Raw genomic sequence first — 6,264 nt, 5'->3', positions numbered from 1 at the left:
AACATGATTAGGTTTAGGTTTTCTAGCTTTGATTTTTATTTTAGGTTAGATTTTTCTTGTTTTCTAGAATTTTCTAATCTAGGTTATTTTTTAGGATTTTTTAGTTTTTAAAATTTGTTTATAGGATTCGTCTAATTTTTTCTCCTCTCTTTCCTCTTCTAACATTACTAACATAGTTTGATTGTTATCTTGTAAGATCCTTAATTTTAGTTATTCTCTTTTGGTAACTTCTTCCCTCTACTTGCCTTTCATACTTGTTGTAGGAATTAGGAAATAAAATTAAAATTTGGGGTGGTTCATGCCCAAGTAGGTAAGGGACCATACTTTAAGACTTTTGACAGAAGGAGGTTTGGTTGAAAAATCCATCGACGAGTTAGAAAACCCCCAAATATTCCTAAAATATCAGCTAAGAGCATAGCTCAAGAACATTATGTTGATGAAGATCATGTGCATCACACACTACCTTTTAGGACGTTGCGTGATGAGAATAAAGTGCATCAAGTTCCACCAGTTCGAACTTTACAAGATTATTTACAGCTGGTGAGAACAAGTACACCTTCCCGCATAATTCTCCCAATCAATACAAGAAACGTGGACTTCAAACCTGAGATGATCCAATTACTTCCTAAGCTTCATGTACTTGATTCAGAAAATCTATATATGCATATTAAAGAATTTGAAGAGATCGTTACAACCATACATTTTAATGATGTTCTTTCTGATACAATTAGCCTTAAATTATTTCCATTCTCTCTAAAAAAATGTCAAATCATGGTTTCATTCATTAAGGCTTAGATCCATTGGCACATGGGCAAAGATGAGCTAAGAGTTTCTTAAAAAGTTCTTCCCGGCTTATAAAACCAACGCTCTTAGAAGGGAAATAATGAACTTCTCCCAAAAAAACAATGAGACCTTCTTTGAATGTTGAGAACGGTTCAAAGACTTACTTCTCACTTGCCCACACCATGGTTACGAAACTTGGCGAATAATTGATCTTTTTTATGACAGACTTAGTCTGAACATATGCCAATTCGTACAAATGATGTGTAATAGAGAGTTCATGGATAAGAAACCAGAAGATGCCTGGGATTACTTTAATATGCTAGCTAAAAATGCCCAATCATGAGACACATCAAATCAAGCTAGTAATCCCAAGGAAGTGTCACTAGAGATAGGAGTACATGTACTCAAGGAGGAGGATTATATTAATGTACGGTTGGCAATTCTCATACAAAAAATTGAGGATTTTGAATCTAGGAAGGAATCAACTCAGTCCAAAACAGTCATTGAAACCATATGTGAAAATTATGAGAGCGTTGTACACCTAATTAAAGATTGACCTACAATCCCAACTTTTCAAGAGGTGTTTCACATTCAAGCAGATACTACAAATGTGTATCAATGACTACTTAATGCACCAAATTCTGACACGCACACTCTTGATCGGTGGAACTTTAGTTGGAGAAGTGAACCAACTACAAATGTAACCAATTATCCACAAGGGCCATCTAGTGGACCTCCACCCATGAGAACCCTTGAGGGTACATTAGATGCATTTAGGCAAGGGCAACTACAGGCTATGAATGAACTTAAAACTTCGATTGAAAGACTTGAGACACAACTAAATGTTCGGGAGATCGGGACCTTTCCGACCTAGCCTCAACCTAATCCAAAAGGACAATTTGAGATAAGTGATCTCAACTCTTCAACTCAACATGTGGAACATGTTAAAGCCATCACTACCCTAAGAAGTGAAAATGAAATAGATAAGGAGATTCCGAAGAAGGTTGAGAAAACTAAGGAGTCTAAAAATTCAAAGGATGGTGGTGAATCTAGAAATGCTCCATATAACAAAGAGCCATCGCAGGGATATAAACTCGTGGTCTCATTTCCCCAACGTTTCATCACATCAAAAAGGTCAAGTGAGAATCAGGATATTTTAAAGGTTTTTCAACAAGTCAAGATCAACATCCCCTTGTTGGATGCAATTAAACAGTTCCAATCTTACGTTAAATTCTTAAAAGATCTGTGTGTAACAAAGCAAAAGATGAACGTACACAAGAAGCATTTTTTACTAAACAGGTGAGCGTCATAATCAATCAAAACACTCCCCTAAAATATAAGGATCTTGGAAGCCCCATGATCTCATGTGTGATAGAAAACTTCAAGGTTAATAGAGCACTTCTAAACCTTGGGGCAAGTGTTAACCTAATACTATACTTGGTATATGAACAGTTAGGCCTTTGTAAGTTAAAACCCACCAAAACAACATTACAACTAGCTGACCGCTCGACTATAATACTGAGAGGTATGATAGAAGATGTGTTGGTCCAAGTTGATAGATTCTACTATCAGGTAGATTTCATCATCTAGGACACACACTCAGTTCTAAATGTGGGCACTCAAATTCCTATAATATTAGGCCGTCCATTCCTGGCCATTACCAATGCCATCATAAATTGCCCGAATGGAATAATGAAAATATCTTTTGGGAATATGACTATAAAATTCAATGTATTTCATTTACACAAACCACAAGAGGATGAAGACCTGATCCATGAGATAAACTTGATTGATACATTTGAAGATGATGAGCCTCTTTCAACAGAAACTCCTGAATCTCTGGAAGTCTACTTGGCACACTTTACGGATTCAAACAATCTTATGATACAAGACATATTGAATGCCTTGTGAGATTATGTCATGATGCCTAATATTGGCTAGGAAGTTGATAACACTCATTCCACTAACATTGAATTCTTACCATTTCATGTGGAGGAGATGCTTTCTGAATTGAAGTCTATGACTTCAGATTTTAAAGAGACAACTGCAAACAAATTTTCTGTTATTCAATTGTTTATGGTCTCTTATTCACTGCAGCTTACTAACATTGAATATTTTTCTACTACAGGTGAAACATACACTATTTGGACACTTAAAGACGTAAAGAATAAATTCTTTAATGCGGTGCTTAGATTTCTCTAGCCGATGACAGTCCAGGACATCCAAACTTACTCTAAAGTAGGTTCCTGGATGATCTTGTTGAAAACTTTGTTAAGAAATCTATTGAGATATTTGCCAGAGGAAGAACCGTTGCCTTTGGATAATCGTTAGATTAGGATTAGATTTCTTACTTTCCTAGGATTAAGATAATTATTTTAATTTTTGTTTAGTCCTCTTGCTAACCTATTTACATGTTGAGAACTTTGAAAAAGCTTCAATTCTACTTCTTCAGGTATTATCTTCCCGTCACTTCCTTTTTTTTTTCATTGTCTCATGTGCATTGCATGCTCATATCTTTTACATTAAGGACAATGTAGATTTTAGGCTTGGGGTGTGGATTAGGTAAACTAATCAATATTTTCTTAGTCTTTGAGCAAAAATTTTAAAATTTTTTAATTTTTCAAATCAAAAACCTATTCGGTAAACAAAAGTTAGAGTAGTTAAGAATGTATTAAGTATGATGATAAGACAAAGATTGAATTTTGAATTATTGGAGTTTGATCAACCAAATAGACTATCGTCTAAGTTCTTACATTTAAATTGATTAGGAGGATGTTTGAATATCATGTTAATTTAAATCACAAGACATGAAGAATTTGCTTTCTTGGATGATGCTAGAATTGCTAAGTGTTAGTATGAGTATCATTGATAGATGTTGAGAATTAAGTCTGAAGAATTTTATCCACCTTAAAAGATGAAAAGAACCAGTTAAAAAATAACGAGATGGACAAAAGGTCATGTATGATGAAAAGATTGGAAAAGTTTGAAAAAAAAATGAAAATTCTAAAAAGAATAAAGATGAAAAAAATCTGAAAAGAATGAATGAATAAAAGTGACCGTCGAAATAAAATCAAAAACTGAAAAAAGAAGAAGAGGGGGATAAATTTGGAATCAATACTTGGTATTTCAATTAGTCTTGAGATGATAAGCATGGCTAACATTATGAAATAATAGTATGTTATGGAAAGTAAATGGAACTCACTAAGTACAATGGAAAAACTTGATATATGAACTTATGCTCTTAAAGGATTGATAAAGAACCTTTTTGATTGATTTCTCAGGTAATTCAGCTCCAGGTTTTCAATGTTTCACTCTCACATCTTTGGATTGTACTCATTCATACTTGATTGCATAAAATATTATTTTCTGAAAATAATTTGAACATTGATATTGAGGATTCCTTCACGCATGTTTTGCTCGAGACTAGCAAAATGCCGGTTGGGGAGTGTGTTGAGTGTCAAATATTATATATTTTTCCTCATTTACCTCTTGGTTTTATGGACAAGATAATGCTTAATAGTATATTTTATATATGTTTGTATTATAAGGTGAGTCTAAGAGCTTGGAATGAAAAGAATGTTAAAAGCATGGATTTGGTGGTCAAGAATAACCAAAGTAAAGAATGGATCTTTGGAGACTAAGATTGGAGATTTTAAGACCCTTAGATTAAAAAAAAAAACCAAGTTGATAAGGAAGTGTAGAAATTCACAGAATCTGAGCTTCCATGTCATCGAAGGTTGTTCAAAGACACTGAAACTAGTCTTCGATGACATCGAACACTGTTAGATGACGTCAAAGAAATATAGGAAAATGAGTTTAGTTGCCGAAAAAAATTGGATACATTCTTTGATGACATCGAAGAATTACGCAGAATTTACGCAGAGTGCGTAAATTTGAGGCGGTTTTGTGAATCCGTGCGGACAAGGCTATAAATATGGGTTTCCTAAGGACTTCTAAGGATATCTAGGGTTTCAAGAAGTAGAGCAAAAGAGTTGAGCAACCTCCTAAGAGTTTTTCTTACTTTATTTCCTATTTTTAATACTTTCTTTTAGGGTTTTAGATCCAATCACGTCTATGGTTGGCTAAACCTCTTAGCTAGGGCTAAGAAGTGAAGCTTGTAGCGTGTTTGGATGACTTTCTTGCTTTAATTCTTGTTCTTAATGAACCTCATTGATTTCTAATTTGATTTTAAAGGAATATTTTCAGTTTTTTATGATTTATTGTGACTCAAATTACAATAGATGTTATGATAGCTTTGGATATCTTCTTTTCCTGTGTTGAGATTGTGAGATTGGTAAATCTTGTTGTTCACCATCGTCTCCTAGGCATGGTAGGGTGATGAAATCCATTCTAATCCTCACAATTATCCTCCATTGAGAATTAGGTCAATGAAAGTTTAAATTTGATTTAAATTAGAATATCTTCCAATTGGAAAGCATAATATTCTAATTCCAATTGCGTTCCTTGAGTCAAGTAAGGCAACATCCTGATATCGATAAGTGGATCCTTGGCACCCTAGTTCCCACCTTTGAATCCTTAAGTTTTAATCAACAACATTCATAATTACCCCCTCTTATTCTAGATTTAGGTTTAGATCTTCTTCTAATTCTAGTTCCAATTGTTTTCAGAATATGTACAAGTTTAGTCCCGATGGATTTGACCTCAATCTCACCGAGATTATTACTACATCGTAACCCTACACTTGGGGTTATGAATAAGTTGTTGGCATCATTGCCGGGGACTAAGGATACGTTTTTCTGAAATTGATTATTTTTTGAATTAGTTAAAGATTAGAGTTAACTTTTTGTTCTGCTTCTAGGATAGGATTTTTTTCTGAAATTGTTTTTAGAAACTAATATTGTTTTTTGTTTTGTAGGATTGTAACATAGCAACTCTTATTCGGTAATTTTTTTCCAACTCTCTCTCTCTCTCTCTCTTATTTATTTTAGTTTTTCTGGTTTTCTTTTTAGGTTTAGTTGGTTAGTTACTTAAAGGCTGAGAGTGTTTCATGCTCAAGTGGGTTTGTAATAAAAGCATGGATTCGATACTCAAGAATTACCAAGGTAAATGACGGATCTTAGGAGACCAAGAATGAAGAATTCACATGCCAAAGATTTGAGGAAACCAAATACAAAGGATGAAAAAATGGCTCGAAAGATTTGAAAATCTATAGCAGAAAATAAGACAATTAAACATTTACGGGAGCCGTTAAAAGTTTTTAATAGTGCAATGCTTAATCTCCACTGATTTCTACAGTATGGTCCACTTGATAGTTGGGTTTTTTTTTTAATTATTTACCAAATCCACTAAAATGATGTAGAAAAATGGATGGAGAGTGGATGCAGAATACATACATCAAGGTGGGCCCTATGGTAAGGGGCAGGATCGTCCTCGGCTTGGTAGTGGGTGCACCAAAATTCGGGGTCGAGCATAACTCACTCCCGAGTTCCAAAACATCACTTATGCAACATATTTAATGAT

General features: G+C 34.1%; 1 non-coding gene across 1 annotated transcript; it reads right to left on the bottom strand.

Moving 5' to 3' along the window:
• Positions 1-865: 865 nt before the first annotated feature.
• Positions 866-972, bottom strand: LOC131217844 (small nucleolar RNA R71). Its single transcript, XR_009157432.1, has one exon. It is a non-coding gene; the product is annotated as a small nucleolar RNA R71 (small nucleolar RNA).
• Positions 973-6,264: the final 5,292 nt, after the last annotated feature.

This window comes from Magnolia sinica, chromosome 10 (genome assembly GCF_029962835.1).
Source record: "Magnolia sinica isolate HGM2019 chromosome 10, MsV1, whole genome shotgun sequence".
Classification (NCBI taxonomy): domain Eukaryota; kingdom Viridiplantae; phylum Streptophyta; class Magnoliopsida; order Magnoliales; family Magnoliaceae; genus Magnolia; species Magnolia sinica.
This window is presented reverse-complemented; position numbering and strand designations above follow the sequence as displayed.